Source organism: Hyaena hyaena, unplaced genomic scaffold (assembly GCF_003009895.1).
Source record: "Hyaena hyaena isolate Hyena2069 unplaced genomic scaffold, ASM300989v1 scaffold_23, whole genome shotgun sequence".
Taxonomy (NCBI): Eukaryota; Metazoa; Chordata; class Mammalia; order Carnivora; family Hyaenidae; genus Hyaena; species Hyaena hyaena.
Genome location: NW_024080655.1, coordinates 1,517,988 through 1,536,378, shown reverse-complemented (window position 1 = coordinate 1,536,378; position 18,391 = coordinate 1,517,988). Strand labels below are relative to the sequence as shown.

Sequence of the window (18,391 nt, the reverse complement as noted above, 5' to 3'; positions counted from 1 at the left end):
CAGCACCATCTTCATGTGGTTCCTTATTTAATACATACTTCTGGAGTATTCACCATGTCCCAGGCACTATTCTAAGTATTTAAATTACTGAGTCATTTAAATTCTTATAACTCTGAAGCTGATATTATCTCCATTTTACAGACAAAGAAACTGAGGCAAAGAGGTTAAGCAACTTGCCTAAGGTAATTCAACTAAATGTTGTAAAAATTAAATGAAATTTGGCCTCATTCATGTTAAGAATTCTCCCCTAAGATCCACATTATTCCCCTGCCCCACAAGTACACGTGCTTGGCAGATCACATGAGGTTACTGTTAGGTACTCAGTTATGTGCTGAATACAGGTAGTAAAATACAGTCAGTAGCCCAGGTGCCAGCTACTATGAGAGTATAAGAGAGGCACATAATCTACCTGAGGAGTCAGGGAAGGTCTCCCTGAGAAAGTGATACAGGCATACCTCACTTTATTGCATATTCTAGATACTGTGGTTTTTACAAATTGAAGGTTTGTGGCAACTCTGCATCAAACAAAGTCTATTGGCACCATTTTTCCAACAGCATTTACATCACTCCGTGTCTATGTTATATTTTGGTCATTCTCACAATGCTTCAAACTTTTCCATTATTATATTTGTTATAGTGATCTGTGATCAGTAATCTGGTTTGGTTTTTTTGGATCAGTGATCTTGATGTTACTGCTGTAATTGGAGGCACCACGAACCACACCCATACAAGACCGCAATCTTAACTAATAAATGTTCTTTTTTTTAAAATGTTTTATTTTATTTATTTCTGAGAGAGAGAGAGAGAGAGGGAGGGAGAGAGAGAGGGAGATAGAGAATCTGAAACAGGCTCCAGGCTCTCACCTAGCTGTCAGCACAGAGCCCAACGCTGGGCTTGAACCGTGAGATAATGACCTGAGCCGAAGTTGGACGCTTAACCGACTGAGCTACCCAGGCGCCTTTTGGGGTTATTTTATTTATTTTTTTTTTTTGAGAGAGAGAGAGAGAGAGAGAGAGAGAGAGAGAAAGTGAGCGAGCAAGGGAGAGGCAGAGTATCTAGAGCAGGCTCCAGGTCCAGCGCAGAGCCCAACATGGAACTCAATCTCGCAACTGTGAAATCACAACCTGAGCCAAAATCAAGAGTTGGATGCTTGGGATGCCTGGGTGGCTCAGCTGGTTGAGCATCCAACTTCAACTCAGGCCATGATCTCACAGTCTGTGGGTTCAAGCCCAGCATCAGGCTCTGTGGTGACAGCTGGGAGCCTGGGGCCTTCTTCGGATTGTGTCTCCCTCTCTGTCAGCTACTCTCACAGTTGTGTTCTGTCTCTCAAAAATAAACAAACATTAAAAAAATTAAAAATAAAAGAGTTGGATGCTTAACTGACTGAGCCACCCAGGCACCCCAATGTTGTTGTGTTCTGTCTGCTCCACCAACTGACCTCTCCTCAAGCCTCCCTGTTTTCACGTTCTCCTCAGGCCTCCCTATTCTCTGAGACACAACAATCCTGGAATTAGGCCAATTAATAACCCTACAATGACTTCTAAATGTTTAAGTGAAAGGAAGACTTGCATGTTTCTCACTTTAATATATTTATCAATCCATCCATTAAAAAGATTTGTTTTAATGTTTATTTTTGAGAGACAGAGACAGAGAGAGACAGAGGGAGAAAATGAGTGGGGGAGGGCAGAGAGAGAGGGAGACATAGAATCCAAAGAAGTCTCCCGGCTCCAACCTGTCAGCACAGAGCCCAACGTGGGGCTCGAACCCACGAACCATGAGATCATGGCCTGAGCCGAAGTCAGATGCTTAATGACTGAGCCACCCAGGCACCCCTCATTCTTTTTTTTTTTTTTTTTAAATGAACTCTATGCCCAACATGGGGCTTGAACCCTGAGATCAAGTGTCACATGTTCTACCAACTTAGCCAGTCAGGTGCCCCACGTTTCTCACTTTAAATCAAAAGCTAGAAATGATTAAGCTCTGTGTGGAAGGCACATCCAAAGCTAAGATAAGCCAAAAGCTAGACCTCTTATGTCAAGTTAGCCAAATTGTGAATGCACAAATGATGAGAAAGTCGAATAGCCTTATTGCTGACATGGAGAAAGTTTTAGTTGTCTGGACAGAAGATCCAATCAGCTACAACATTCCTTAAGCCAAAGCCTAACCAAGAGCAAGGCCCTGACTCTTCAATTCTACGAAGGCTGAGAGAGGTAAAGCTGTAGAAGAAAACTCTGAAGCTAGCAGAGGTTGGTTCATGAGGTTTGAGGAGAGTCATCTCCATAACACCAAAGTGCAACAAGTGCTGACAGAGAATCTGCAGCAAGTTATCCACAAGATCTAGCTATTAATGAAGGTAGCTACACTAAACAACAGATTTTCAGTGTGGATGAAACAGCCTTCTGTTTAAAGAAGATGCCATCTAGGACTTTCATAGGTAGAGAGGAGAAGTCAATGCCTGGCTCCAAAACTTCAAATGACAGGCTGACTCCTGTCAGGGAGACTGATGTAGCTGGTGACTTTAAGTTAAAGCCAATGTTCATTTACTATTCTGAAAATCCTAGGCCCCTCAATAACTATGCTAAATCTACTCTGCCTGTGCTTTACAAATCGAAAAATAAAGCCTGGGTGCTCAGTTAGTTAAGTGTCCGACTTTGGCTCAGGTCATGATCTCATGGTTCGTGGGTTCTAGCCCCGCGTCCGGCTCTGCACTGACTGCTTGCTCAGAGCCTGGAGCCTGCTTCAGATTCTGTGTCTCCTTCTCTCTCTGCCCCTCCCTCCCTCGCACTCTGTCTCACTCTGTTTCTCAAAAATAAATAAATGTAAAAAAAAGCAAAAATTTTTTAAAAAGAAAAACAAAGCCTAGATGACAACATCTGTTTACAACACGGTTTACCAAACATTTTAAGCCCACTGTTGAGACCTACTACTCAGAAAAAAAAAAAGATTCCTTTCAAAATCTTACTGATCATTAACAATGCACCTAGTCACTCAAGACCTCTGATGGAGATATATGAGATTAATGTTTTCATGCCTGCTAACACAACATCCATTCTTTTGTCCATGGATCAAGGAGTAACTCTGACTTTTAAATCTTATTATTTATAAAATATATTTCATAAGGCTGTAGCTGCCATAAGATTCCTCTGATGAACCTGGGCAAAGTAAATTGAAAAACTTCTGGAAAGGGTTCACCATTCTAGATGCCATTAAGAACATTCTTGATTTGGGGTGCCTGGGTGGCTCAGCTGGTTAAGTGTCTGACTCTTGATCTCAGCTCAAGTCATGATCTTACGGTTCGTGAGATCAAGCCCCATGTTGGGTTCTGTGCTGACAGTTCGGAGCCTGCTTGGGATTCTCGCTCTCCCTTTCTCTCTCAAAATAAATAAACTTAAAAAAAAAAAAAAAAAAGAACAACATTCATGATTCATGGAAAGAGGTCATAATATCAACATTTACAAGAATTTGGAAGAAGTTGATTCCAATTCTCATGATGGAGGACTCTGAGGGGTTCAAGACTTCAGTAGAGGAAGTAACTGCAGGTGTGGAAGAAAGAACAGGAGAACTAGAATCAGAAGTGGAGCCTAAAGATGAGACTGAATTGCTGCAATCTCATGATAAACTTTAATGGATGAGGAATTGCTTCTTATGAGTGAGCAAAGAAAGTGGTTTCTTGAGATAGAATCTATTCCTGGTGAAGATGTTGTCAAAGTGTTGAAATGACAACAAAGGATTTGAAATAACACATAAACTTAACTGATAAAGCAGCAGCAGGGTTTGAGAGGACTGAGTCCAATTTTGAAAGAAGTTCTGCTGTGGGTAAATGCTATCAAACAGCATCACATGCTACAGAGAAATTGTTTATGAAAGGAAAAGTCCATCAATGCAGCAGACGTCACTGCTGTCTTATTTTAAGAAATTGCCAAAGTCACTCCGGCTTTCAGCAGCCAGCACCCTGATCAGTCATCAGCTATCAACATCAAGGCAAGACTCTGCCAGTGAAAAGATTACAGACTGTTGAAAGCACAGGTGCTGGTTACCATTGTTTAGCAATATATTTTAATTAAGGTATGCACATTGTTCGTTTTTTTTGGATATAACGTTACTGCATACTTAATGGACTAAAGTATAGTGTAAAAGTCATAACTTTTATATGTGCTGGGAAACCAAAAAATTCATGACTCACTTTATTGTGATATTCTCTTTATTGTAGTCATCTGGAACTGAACCTGCAGTATCTCCGAGGTATGCCTGTAATTAAGGCTAAGAACTAAAGGAAATTAATAAGAATTAGCCAGGCAAAGCCATAAGTGGGGACATGTGTGTGAAAGCCCAAAAGAGCTGAACAAAAGAACAGAAACGTAACTCAAGTAGCCAAACAGGGGCTAAAAAGGGCCATATTATACAAATCCAGTGACTTTATGCAAGGAAGGAGTATTAACAGAATGCCTGGCAAATACCAAACACTCAAGAAATGGCAGCTACCAGGGGCGCCTGGGTGACTCAGTCTGTTGAGCGTCCAACTTTGGCTCAGGTCCTGATCTCATGGTTCGTGGGTCTGAGCCCCACGTAGGGCTCTACACTGACAGCTCAGAGCCTGAAGTCTGCTTCAGATTCTGTGTCTTCCTCTCTCTCTCTCTCTCTCTCAAGAATAAACATTAAAAAAAGAGAGAGAGAGAGAAAGAAATGGTAACTTCCATTATTGTGTTGTTATAAGCATCATCCCAATTATTCAGGGATTTTAGCTTCTATTCAGACTTAACCCCATATTTCAGTCTTCTGGTCCAAGAAAGGCCTAAATTAGCACAGAGCTCTTAGGACCAAAAAACATTAAGTCTCTTTTTTAAAACAAACTGCTTCTTTTGGTGTACAAGTAATCTATTCCTTTTTATCCTAGAGAAAACAGATTTACTATTAATTAAAAAGTAAATGCCATTTTTATAACTCTCAAAGGGACTGCCCATATTTTGTTTGGACAGATTTCCCATATTAAACCTTGCTCAAAATAAGCAGGCAATCCTCTAAAGTATAAAAATGTTTAAGTGGTTTTATTTACTGCAGAGATTTACTGCAGAGACTTCTGATATGAGATTTAGTCTTTTACTCCTAAATGAAGCACTCATGCTAGTTCTAGACTAAGAAGTTTTCACGAGACCTTTAAAAAAAAAAAAAAAAAAAAAGAATGTGCCACATTAAAAAAAAAGTGGGGGGGCAGCCTGTGTGGCTCAGTCAGTTATACATCAGACTCTTGATTTCGGCTCAAGTCAAGATCTCACCATTGGAGCCCCACTATCAGAGCCCACTTGGGATTCTTTATCTTCCTCTCTCTGTCCCTCCCCTGCTCTCTCTCTCTCTCAAAAATAAACATTAAAAAAAAAAAAAGAAATGTGGAATTACAGTACTGAAAAAAATTTTTTTTAACTTTTTAAAAATATTTATTCATTTTTGAAAGAGAGAGAAAAAGAGCATGAGTGGGGGAAGGCAGAGAAAAGGAGACACAGAATCCAAAGCAGGCTCCAGACTCTGAGCTGTCAGCACAGAGTCCGATGCAGGGCTCAAACCCACAAACCATGAGATCATGACCTGAGCTGAAGTCAGATGCTTAACCAAGCCACCCAGGCACCCCGAAAAAAAATTCTTAAAATCTACAAATAAGAGACTTCATGCTACATGTAGATAAGGACACAAAATGATTTTTTAAAAACACTGTGGAATAAATACAAAAAATAAAAAATAAAACTACAAAACTGATTAGGGAATGAGATGTTCTAGACAGTCAAGAGGGCCAAATAGGAGAGGTCTCTCCCTGAAACAACTACTTTGTGTAACTTTTTTTCATATAAATCAGAGAAAACACCTAAGCTTCCTAGTCTTCTTAAACAAAGTATACTAATAATCATTTAAACTTTTCAGGATAATCCACTAATGCCACAGAGGTATGAAGGACTCTTGTACCAAATCTAAATGGTTCCAGTGGCATTTTTGAATTTTTACATTTTGTAGCTTTCCTTCCTCAACCCTTCTAATCAAGCTAACACTTCTAGTTAGCTTGTGGCAGTGATGCCTTTTTAATTTTAGCTCTTAATTTAAAGAACAAGCAGGCTGAAACTGTAAGAGGGAGCAGGATCTACTTGAGGGAAGTCAATAAAATTTGTGATACCTACTTAGGCTGCTGAAAAGACTTTTATGGTTTATTTCCTAGTAGTTGACTTTCAGATAAATAAAATGCTACTTAAGTCTTATGACTAAAAAATGAAAAAAAAAGTCATCCACATTAAACAAATTTTAATACTTGAAACTACTCAATTTTTTCTCATCTTTTTAAAAAAATTTTAATGGTTATTTATTTTGAGAGGGAGAGAGAGACAGAAAGAGGGAGAGATAAAGCACAGGCAGAGGAGGGGCAGAGAGAGAGGGAAACACTGATCTAAAGCAGGCTCCAGGCTCTGAGCTAGCTGTCAGCACAGAGCCTGACGAATCACGAGATCATGACTCAAGCCGAGTCCGACGCTCAACCAACTGAGCCACCCAAGTGCCCCATTTTTTCTCATCTTTATAGAAAGGATCTAAAAATCACTTTTATTTAATAACAAATCTCTAAAAAATATAATTAAAAGATCAATAGGGCACCTGTGTGGCTCATTCAGTTAAGCATCTGACTTCAGCTTAGGTCAGAGCCTAGTGGTTTTGAGTTCGAGCCCTGTATCGGGCTCTGTGCTGACAGCTCAGAGCCTGGAACCTGCTTTGGATTCTGTGTCTCCTTCTCTCTCTGCCCCTCCCCTACTCGTGCTCTGTCTCTCTCACTCTCAAAAATAAACAAACATAAAATAAATTATAAAAAAAAGATCAAAGAATAGGGCTCTTATTTCTTAATGAAAATCATGTTTGAAGAGACAAGGTCAAGAGACATGAGGTCACCACGGTTTATATGACACCATATTAATGCCAAAAACATATGACTATTCTAACTAAGTCAGAATTTATGCTTTGAATGCATTTCCAAACAAAGATCATATCCCAGGTCAAACAACTGCTATCACCGGGTCATGAAAAACAATGCTTTCTGTGGCACTTAAAAAGTGTCAGTCAGGGCGGGGAGCTGGGGGGGGTTGATCTCAGTAAAAAGCAAAGACATTCGTTTGGGATATATGTTTCACCTAAAAGTTGGAAGAGAACTATATGTACTCATGTTTAGCTTAATATAAATACAGATAGAAAGATACAGAAACAATTATGTGTCTGTGCATATACATAAGTTAGCAAACATACATATATTAATTACCTAGCTCTGTCCATTGAGAGGGTCTAGGAATGAAGACACCCCCAGCAATGAACACACAGGGCACCTGGACCTTGGTGTCTATAAATCACTGTCCAATGACAGGAACCAAGGCTCCTTGGAGAAATGGCTGATTCTGGGTAGAGCAGGGAAAATATAAGATGAGTATGAGGCATTTTGTAGTACCAGAAAGTGAGGAAATGCTCAAAATGAAAAAAAGGATGGAGGCATATCAAAGGGACACAGGAGCCAACCTGAAAGACTTCTCAATGGTCAAAGTTGGAACATCTGAGCAAAAAACTAAATATAGAATCAGATTATAACTAAAAGTACAAAATAAATACACTGTTATTGATAAATGGTTGAATAAAGAAGTAAATGGGGGAGTAGAAACAAATCTTCTTTTCAAAATTCCAAATAATATATGTAGATATTCTTCTCTCCAGGAAGTGTATCTTAAGTCCTCCACCCACTTTGAGAGTGGGCTAGACTTAGTGATCTACTTCTAAAGAATTCAATATAAAAAATGAAAAATAGTTGGGGCATCTGGGTAGCTCAGGTAGCCCAGTGTCCGACTTTGGCTCAGGTTCTGACTTCACAGTTCGTGAGTTCAAGTCCCACATTAGGCTGTCTGCTGTCAGCACGGAGCCTGCTTTGGATCCTCTGTCTCTCTCTGCCCCTCCTCCACTGGTTCTCTCTCTCATAATAAGTAAATAAACTTAGAAAAAAAAACCTTACAAAAATAAGGAAAAATGTATTTAAAAAAAGGAAAAATAGTAACCTCACATATTAACATGGCAAACACTACCTTAATCAAGTGATCATCATTAATGATATCATATTGATATCACCTGATATGAAACGATGGTATCCAAAAACATGTATCTCTTGTCTAATAATGAGAAAAATATCAGACAAGCTCAAAAGGAGGGACATTACACAAAATAACTGGCTATTCTCCAAAACTGTCAAAGTAATGAAGACAACAGAAGACTAAGAGAGAAAAACCTACATGTAATGGGTTATCCTGAATTGGATCAGAAGCAGAAAGAAGATATAAATGGTAATAAAACTGTAGAAATTCAAACAAAATCTGGAGTTTAGCAAAAAGTAATATATCAGTTGTTGGTTTCTTAGTTTTAACAAATGTGCCAGGTGAGACATTAACAATAGGGAACTGGGTGAGAAGTATACAGGAATTCTATGTATCATCTTTGCAACTTTTCTTGAGTATCTAAATTACAAAACAAAAAATTTATTTAAATAATTCCTCTAAAAAACCCTATCATCTTCTCACCAAAAAAGCCAACATCATGGGGCACCTGGGTGGCTCAGTCGGTTAAGCACCTGACTTCAGCTCAGGTCATGATCTCACAGTTCCTGGGTTCGAGCCCCGCATCGGGCTCTATGCTGACAGCTCAGAGCGTGTAGCCTGCTTTGGATTCTGTATCCCCTTCTCTCTCTCTGCCACTCCCACATTTGCACTCTGTCTCTGTTTCTCTCTCTCTCTTTCTCTCAAAATAAAGGAACATTAAAAATTTATTTTTAAAAAGTCAATGTCATGAAAAAACAAAATTTTCTACAAGTGAGAGCGCTATGCACCTATGAGAATGGCAAAGAAAAAAAACCCATCTGATAAAACTAAATGCTGACAAAGATGTGGAACAAAAATAACTCATTCACTGCTGGTGAAAATGAAAAAGTGATACAGCCACTTTGGAAGACAGTTTGGTAAGTTCTTAACAAGCTACACACTGATTTACCCTATGATCCAACAATCGCACTTCTAGGTATTTACTCAATTGAACTGAAATGTGTATTTACACAAAATCTGCATACAAATATTTATAGCAGCTTTGTCCACAATTGTCAAAAACTAGAAATGACCAAGCTATCCTTCAACAGGTGAATGGATAAACAAACCATGACAACCACACGATGGCTGTGAGCTATCAAGCCACAGAAAGACATGGAAGAATCTTAAACGGATACTGCCAAGTGAAAGAAGCCAGTCTGAAAAGGGTACATAGTATATGATCCCAATTAAATAACATTCTGGAAGAAGCAAAGCTATAGAGACAGTAAAAAGATCAGTAGTTGCCCAGAGATGGGGGAGTGAGGAAAGAATGAAAAGGTAAAGTACAGCGGATTTTTTTAGGGTAGTGAAACTGTTCTTATGATGGCAGATAAGTAACATTATGCATTTGTCAAAACCTAAAGAACTTAACATAAAGAGTGAACTTGATGTAAGCTAATTTTATTTTATTAAAAAAATTTTTTTTAATGTTTTATTTATTTCTGAGAGAGAGAGAGACAGCGTGAGCAGGGAGGATCAGAGAGAGAAGGAGACACAGAATCTGAAATAGGCTCCAGGCTCACGAACCGTGAGATCATGACTTGAGCTGAAGTTGGACACTCAACCGACTGAGCCACCCAGGAGCCCCAATGTATGCTAATTTTAAAAAGTAATTTAGGAGGGCGCCTGGGTGGCTTAGTCAGTTAAGTGTGGGACTCTTGATTCAGTCCAGGTCAGGATCTCACGGTTCAGATGGTGAGATCTGAGCCCCACATCAGGCTCTGTACTAACAGCGTGGCACCTGCGTGGGATTCTCTCTCTCCCCACACACCGTCTCTCTCAAAATAAATAAACTTTATAAAAAAGTGATTTAGGAGGTTGGGGAATCAGAAAAGAATGCTGTTGGTGACAAAGAGAATCTGTTACAAATGTGTTAAAACAAACTCACTGAAGGGGATAGGGAAAAGGGGTGGACCTAGGTAACGTTGGAAATTAATGGAATTTTTAAGATGAATGCAAAAGGAACTGTACATACGTACTGTACTGTAGTTGATAAATTTGTTTCCCCTGAGAGTATGCGTTAACAATTCTGATACTGCTATACACGTATACTGGAATTGATCAATTAAATAAATGGATGGTGGAAGCAAAGTTTCTTCTGTTGATGTGGAAATTCACAGATCAGCAAGTGGAGAAGGCTAGAATGGTCTGCGTGATAATGGATTAGAACTGGAGATTTCAGTAAGAACTCCTGTTTAACTTAATATATTTACAGATGTTTACACACAGAAATATTTACAGACTTGTCTATATATAAGAGTTAGCATAAAACTCTTTGCTCTGTTAGCTGAGAGGACCTAAAAGAAACAAAACCCTGGCAGCAATGAGAATACCGACTGCCCACATCTTCGTTTCTTACACCATTCTCCGGTAAAAGAACCAGAGTTCCTTGGAGAAATATCTGATTTTAGCACTGTGACCAGAAATAAGCAAGATGAGCCTAGAGCATCTTGTAGTGTCAGCAAGTAAGGGAGTGTTAAAAATATAATTACATAAAAAACAAACAAAAACCCATACACACACTGATGTCAGTATGTTAAAGGCGCACAGTACAGGAGCCAACTGAATGAGCTCCAATGGACAAAGCTGGAATAATGTAAGCAATAAAACAAAGTAGTATTGGAGTATGACTCAAAGTATAAAATTGAGGGGTGCCTGGGTGGCTTAGTCAGTTAAGCATCCGACTTTCGCTTGGGTCATGATCTCGCGGTTCGTGGGTTCGAGCCCCGCGTCGGGCTCTGTGCTGACTGCCAGCTCAGAGCCTGGAGCCTGTTTCAGAGTCTGTGTCTCCCTCTCTCTCTGACCCTCCCCTGCTCACGCTGTCTCTCTCTCTCTCCTAGAAATAAATAAAAAACATTAAAAAAAAAAAGTATAAAATTGATATCCTTCATTCCACACTGATATAAATGCTTGCCTAATTAATAAATGAGGAAAGAGAGACAAAATTCCCATGCAGAAGAATTACAAATAAATTATGCAAGTACTCTACGCCAAAGAATAGGGAGCATAACTCTTCATTCCCAGGCAACAGTTACTTTCTTCCAAAGACGACAGTATGGAATGGGGAAAAAAGTAACTTTATAGTGGAGTAACCTGACAAATATTACCTCAGCCAGGTGATCAAAGTCAGTATCAATAGTTATAAGTCATGCTGATAGTATGAACCCTTAAAATATGATGAAAATGGCAGTTCCTCTCTGCAATCACATCCTCCCCAAAACCAATAAGCACCGTCTAATCACAAGAAAAACATCAGATAAATTCCAGTAGAGGGACATCCTAAAATATACTTGACCAATACCCCTAAAAAACTCCATAGAAAGTTTTTTAAATTAAAAACAAAAAACAACAACAATACAGAGGGCTCAGTCAGTAGAGCATGCGACTCTTGATCTCAGAGGCATGAGTTCAATCCTCACATTGGGCATGGAGTCTACTTAAAAAAAATAAAACAAAATCTTAAATAATAATAATAACAACAAGGGCACCTGGGTGGCTCAGTCGGTTGAGTGTCCGACTTCTGCTCAGGTCATGATCTCACGGTTCATGGGTTCGAGCCCTGCGTTGGGCTCTGTGCTGCCAGCTCAGAGCCTGGAGCCTGTTTTGGATTCTGTGTGTCCCTCTCTCTCTGACCCTCCCCTGCTCACGCTGTCTGTCTGTCTGTCTCTCTCTCAGAAATGAATAAAACATTAAAAAATTAAATAATAACAACAAAGGCAGGAGTGGGGAAGCAAAACCTACTTTTCCTCCCAGTTGACACAAACATAAAACTATAATTTTTCCAGTTTTCTTAATTGAAGACTTTCCAAATTAGTCTGCTGAAATATTGCTCACATCCAAAGACACAGTAACACAGCCAGCTTTAGTTATATACTGTCTTTATAACTTTATCACATAGAGAAGACTATGAGTTTTGGCCAATTTTGTTCTACAAATGTTTTGAACACCTTTTTTGTTCCAAGTATTGTTTGAGGCACTGAGGTAATCTCGAGGATAGAAGAAGAAAAGAATCTGTGCTCTGCTTTCATTTCTGTGAGGAAATCAGACAATACACAAGCAAACAATAAATGAACTATCAGATAGCAATAAATGCTATGAGGTGAATAAAAAATGAAAGTGAGGCAAAAGTGACCAAGACAGCTACTCTAACTGGAGCTTAGAAAATGCCTCTTTAAGGAGATGACATTTGAGTTGAGACCTGAGTGGAGCCAGAATACAAAGAGAATAGCAAATGCAAAAGCCAAAAAGAATAAGCTAATGTGTCTGAGATATCTCAAGTAAACAGAGCAACTGCCCTGAGAGGAATGAGCTAACATATTCTGAACTCCAGAGGTAAAAATACAAAACTCATTTAGGAATCTGAAACCACTCCAACACTAGCTACCAGGAATCTATCAATGATAATTAGATGAAGATCTCAATTTTATGCTCCCTGAGAGTCTCCCCCAAAGTCACACATGTCCCGTAAATACTGTGTTTTGAACTGCCCCATATTCCCTCTAAAAACTACCATGCTTACTGTTCATATTTAATCATGACTCTGCTAGAAGAATTCAAAAAAAAAAAAAAAAGGGGGGGGGGGTAGTCTACCCAGAAACTGCTCCTGACTTCTCCCTAACAGGTCTCATTACTTCATATAGTACAACCATAGGTTAAAGCAAAGGCTCTGGAGACAGACTAACTTGGATTCAAACTCAGATTCTCTCAGTTGTGTGATCTTGAACAAGTTGCTGAACTTTTCTAAGACTCAGTTTCCTCATCTATGAAAAGCTGTGAGGATTACAAAAGAGAAAATGTGGCACCCAGTGACTATTCAATAAATGTTAGCTGCTGCTAATAAAAGTATTTGAGTATTTATTTTGTTCAATGTTCAGAGCTGGGCCAGAGGGATTACAGAAAATACAATTTGCTACAGCAAGTTGTTTGAGAGATAAAACTGTCAAACTCCCTTAGGTCAGGAGCTTTGTCTTTTTCTGGTTCACTAGTGTATTCCCAGAATCGAGAACAGTGTTTAACACACAGTAGGCATCTATCTCAATATGTGTTGAATGAATCAATGAGGCTCCATTAAGTCAAAGGAGAATAAGAGAACCTGGCTTTACTTCAAAATAAAGGAAAGTTTTCATTCCACATCAAGATTTAAACAATATCCTGAGGCCTTGTTAAAGATGTTCTATTATTTCTAATTGCCTCCCCAGAGTCTAGAACAGTGTTCATAATATTAACGGACTCAAATTTATTGCAATTAAAAACTTCTGCTGCTAACATTGAGGCGTCAATTGTAGGCTATACTACTGTTCATAATTCAAAGTTGATGATCAAAATGTTAAAAGTAATAAAATATAAGGTATATTAATTGTTATGGAATACCTTGCTTGCCATTACTCCGTGGAACAGACTTTAAAATCTTGTGTAAAAAAATTTTTTTCTCGCGAGTTGACCAACTAAGTTTCATTTATGCTGGCAAAACAAAAGTGATTTCACCTTTCTTTCTTGTATCATTTTTCTACAAACAACATTACAATTTGTCCAATCACTAAAGAAAAGTCCAAATCTTTTAGACTTCCCAAAAGTTGCAAAATATTGTTAGCTTAATATATTGGCTCTTTAGGTCAAAGAAGGACTTTTCAGGGTGATGAAAATGGAAAAAGAAGGAGTTCACCTCTCTAAAAATGAGTTTTCAATTACTATAATTATGCATAAAATAAGACAGGCAGCATTTCTGGGCCAAGATTTGATGCCTTAGTTCCCCGTGAGAATTAGAGCCAAGCATAAATTTGGGGCAAGTTCTGCAAAAACCACTTTACCCTCTATTGATGCTGAATGAAAAACTCATTGTTAGGATTCATCAACACGAATATATTTTCTAACACACAGTAGCCACTCTGGCAACATCGCTTTCATCATTCTCTATCCCAGAAACAAAACAGGATGCATTTAAATCCTGCCTGACGGTTTCCGCCACTACAGCGTAGCTATCTCAACAGCTTAAGAGGGTTACGATCTAAAAAGTAAGAATCTAGTTTACTGAACCCCCACCGTAAAGTAGCAGGGCCTGCTTAAGCTAATCTACACTGCCTGCTATTGTACAGGACCGCGAAACCTTCAGAGCTAGAAAGATACCCGAACTCTACTGACATCTTTTGAGAGAGAAAGCCCGGCGTGAGGGCGGAGCGGTATGATCGGAATTGTTAAAACCGCAGCAAGCCAGCAGGGACACAGGTGCGCGGGCAGGCCCCGGTACCGCAGTCTGTCACACTCCAGGCGACCGGGCCCGTCACAACCACGACAGCCCTCCTAGACTCTTAATCACTCATTCATTCATTTGACAATTATGCGAGGGGCACTGAAGCAGGGCCGGCTCGCAGGGCCCCCGCCCCAGTCCCGGAACACCCTCAGCCGCCAGGCGCGGCCCTGCGCCGCCCCGATTCCCCGGACGCTGCCGCCCGCACTCCGGCACAACGCGCTCGGGTCACCCGGATCCCGGCCTCGACAGCACGCGAGCGCCCACGCCCCCCCGCCTCGCCAGACGCAGGTCCCCCGGCCTCCGCCCCGCTTCGCCGCCTCAGACCCGCCGGGTTCTTGCGGCGAGGGAGGGGCGCGTCTGCGGAGGTCCTCCGCCCAGGGTTCAAGGTCCCTAGGCGCGCGCGACGCCCGGACCCGAGAGCCTAGCCGGGTGGGTCGGGCCCACCGGCCACTCACCTCCGCCGGGTCAGAACCGAGGGGCCTGCTCTAAGCCGTTTGAAACCGCTTGGGCCGCCGCACACCCCGCAGTGTCCTCGTTGTTTATTGGTCCTCGGCGGACCGCCCATCGCGCGTTTATTGGTCCATTTGAAAGGACTGTGGGCACGCGCCGCCCGCAGCTTTAAAGGGGCCGCGCGCAGCCGTGTTTCCTTCCGAACCAGCTCTGCCTGGTCGGGTGGGGCGAGGGTCGCCAGAACGAAAGCTGCCGGCGACCCCCACCCCCACCCTGCACGCACGCCTGAAAGAAAGGCGACAGATGTGTGGAGAACTGTGCATCCCCGGCCATCAGCATGTTTGCTTTATTTAATTTTGGCTATTCAAGCGACTGTCAACACCTGCAATTTTTTTAAAAGTCCTTTCATTCAACAAATATCGATAGTGCAGCTAAGCGCGTGAGGGAAAGGAGAGGCTCTGGGATAGAGTGGAAGAAGCAGCGAATGGAGCCAGGATACTGGATTCTGGTCTTGGACCTACTCTAAGTAAACCACTTTTCCCAGTAAATCATTTGTAGCTTAGTTTCTTCAAAACGAGATAACAGTGTTTCCCTCACAATCTTAATGTGAGGATTTAATACAGCTAATTGAATGTCTAGGAAAGGCCTTTGAACCGTAAGCAGTCTGCAAAAGCTTTATGTTCCTGTTATTTATAGAAACGGCAGGCTTGGTTAATATGATTTCTAAAAGCCTTGTTTAGCTCTGAAAATAAAATCCTAAAAAAAAAAGAGGGGGTTCCCTATACCACTCAGTTGGTGCAGAGTGCAATTCTTGATCTCAGGGTTGTATGTCTGAGCCTCAAGTTGCGTGTAGAGATTACTTAAAAATAAAATCTTAAAAATAAATAAACAAATGAATAAATAAAAGTCTTGTTTATCTCCAAATTCTATGTTTCTATGAATAAGGTAAGGGCCTTACTTCCAAGAAATTTACTAGCTGCTTTGGTCAGGGGAATAAAACATATAGGTTAGTCACTAAAATTCAAGGCAGTATGAAAACAACATAAAAAGCTGTAGATGCTCACGGAAGGGGAAAATCTGCTAAGGGAGGATATGTGAAAGGGATTTTTTAAAAAAAAATGTTTATTTTGAAAGAGCATGAGCAGGGGAGGGGCAAAGGGAGAGAGAGAGAGAATTTCAAGTAGGCTCCGTGCTGATGCACAGCACAGATTGTACAGGGCTCAATCCCATTAACCGTGAGATCATGACCTGAGCTGAAACCAAGAGTCTGTCGCTTAACCAGCTGAGCTACCCAGGTGCCCCAAAAAGGATGGACTTTGAATCTGGGATTCAAAGATACGTAATTACCAACAGACTAAAAAATGGAAAGGAGATGGGTAAAAGTAACAAAATGATTATTTTTTATTCTATCAAATTGGCAAAGATGAAAAAGTTTGACAACCGTTGGTTGGCCAAGATTCTGAGAAACAGACACTCAAACGCACTATTGGTAAGAGCGTAATTGGTGCTGGGGCACCTGGGGGGATCAGTTGGTTGAGTGTCTGACTTTGGTTCAGGTCATGAGCTCACTGTTCCTGAGTTAGGGCCCCACGTCGGGCTCTGTGCTGACAGCTCAGAGCCTGGAGCCTGCTTCACGTTCTACATCTCCTTCTTTCTCTGCCCCTCCCCTGCTTGTGCTCTGTCTCTGTCTCTCTCAAAAATAAATTTTAAAAATTTTAAAAAAAGAGTGTAATTGGTGCAAATTTTTAGAAGGATGATTTAGCAGTTGTTAAAATGTAAAGTGTGTATAATATCTGGCCCAGTAATGCCACTCTTAGGAATTTGTTCTTCAGATCTATGCAAGTATGCGAAGAAAAATACCCAAAGATATTCACTGCAGCAATTCTGAAGATAGGGAAAAACCAAAAGCCAAAAACATCCAAACCCAAAAATTACATCTCCATTCATAGGGAACTTGTTACATGAGTATCCACTCAATAGAACACTATGCAACTGTTAAAAAGAATGTGGTTAAGCTATATGGCCTAGCATAGAAAGATGCACAAATTTAATTAAAAAAAGGCAAGTTGAAGAAAAGCATATGTGGAATGATTTTATTGTATATGGTTATAAATTCATACATATTTGTGTGAGTGCTTGAAAATGATGAGAACATTCCTGAAATTTCAAGAAACTATTTAACAGGGGAACTGGGAAGGGAGGGAAACAGCTTTTGTTTGCTTGTTTGTTTGCCATTGACATGTTAATTAAAAAACTAGAAATAGGGAGAATGTCTAGTAGTGGGAAAAGAAGGCACAAGAGCATAGAAACGAGAAAGTGCATTGTATATAGGGAACCGAACATGTAAGTTTGGTTTCTGAATGGGAATAGTGTTGGGAAGTAATGGCATAAAGATTGACAGAGAAAGGAACAATTCTTGGAGGGTCCTGAATGCTAAAGGTAAGGAGTTTGTACTTCAGGTAGGTGATGGGGAGCGATTGAAGGTTTCTGAGCCAGACAGGGACAAAATCATAACTTCCCTTTAGGAAAACTAGTTAGCTTGATTGTGTAAAATGGGTTTGAGTTGGAAGCCCAGTTAGGAGTCTGAGCTGAGGTGATAGTGGAAATGATGAGAACAGATTCCAGAAAGAGTGAAGGATTTTGCAAATGACTTAGTGCAAAGGTGAGGATGGGGCCCATTTAGGGAGATGAGTCAAAGAGCATGCCAGGATTTGAGCCAGCGATTGGGAGGCAGTGATTGCCCAAATGGAAGTCAGGAGAAGCCAGTCTCAAAAGGAAGGCAAGGTATTTAGTTTTAGACCTGTTTACGGTAATAACCGAGACATCCAAACTGAATCTCTAAGTAGATCTAGGAAATACAGGATGAGGATGGTGAGAAAAGATTAGGAATCACCAAAAAAAAAAAAAAAAAAATCACAGTAACCTTTGAGAAATGGGTTAAGAATATATACAAATAGTCTTTTTCAGTCATTGGTATGTTTACTTTATTTAAATATTATCAGAAAGAAATTGAAGATTACATTTATAAGGAGAGGGAGGTGGTAAACTCGAATTTGTTTAATAAAGGATGTATGGAGTCTGGATCCTGGAGAGCTTTAGAACAAGATGGCAAATCCCTTTTTGTCTTATATGGTTTAGGTGCATCTCTAGTAGAAGGTAGGCATTAGATGTCCTGATTCCATTCATTTATTTGTTTGTTCATTCAGCAAATATTTATTGAGCACCTAATATGTGCAGGGACTATTTTAGGCACGTGGGATAATCAGTGCACAAAATAGACACACACACACACACACACACACACACACACATCCCTCTTATGGTACTCACATTACACTGAAAAAGCATAGACAATAACACATAAATAAATTATATAGTATGTTATTAAACAATATGTGCAATGGGAAAAGAAAAAAGTAAAACAAGGTAAAAGAGATGGCAAGTAGGGTTAGAAAGACTGCAATTTTATAAAGGGTGGTCAGAGTAGGTTCGTTAAGAAGGTTACATTTAAGCAAAGACTTGAGAAAGGCAAAGGAGTTCGCCATGAGTTTTAGAGGAAGAA

The 18,391-nt window shown here is 40.2% G+C and overlaps 1 protein-coding gene across 1 annotated transcript in view; it reads right to left on the bottom strand.

Moving 5' to 3' along the window:
- Positions 1-14,894, bottom strand: part of CKAP5 (cytoskeleton associated protein 5) — a 110,920-nt gene extending 96,026 nt beyond the window's left edge. Inside the window, exon 1 of the mRNA XM_039226747.1 lies at positions 14,835-14,894. The gene's annotated coding sequence lies outside the window, so the exon portion shown is untranslated. The remainder of the gene's footprint in view (positions 1-14,834) is intronic.
- Positions 14,895-18,391: the final 3,497 nt, after the last annotated feature.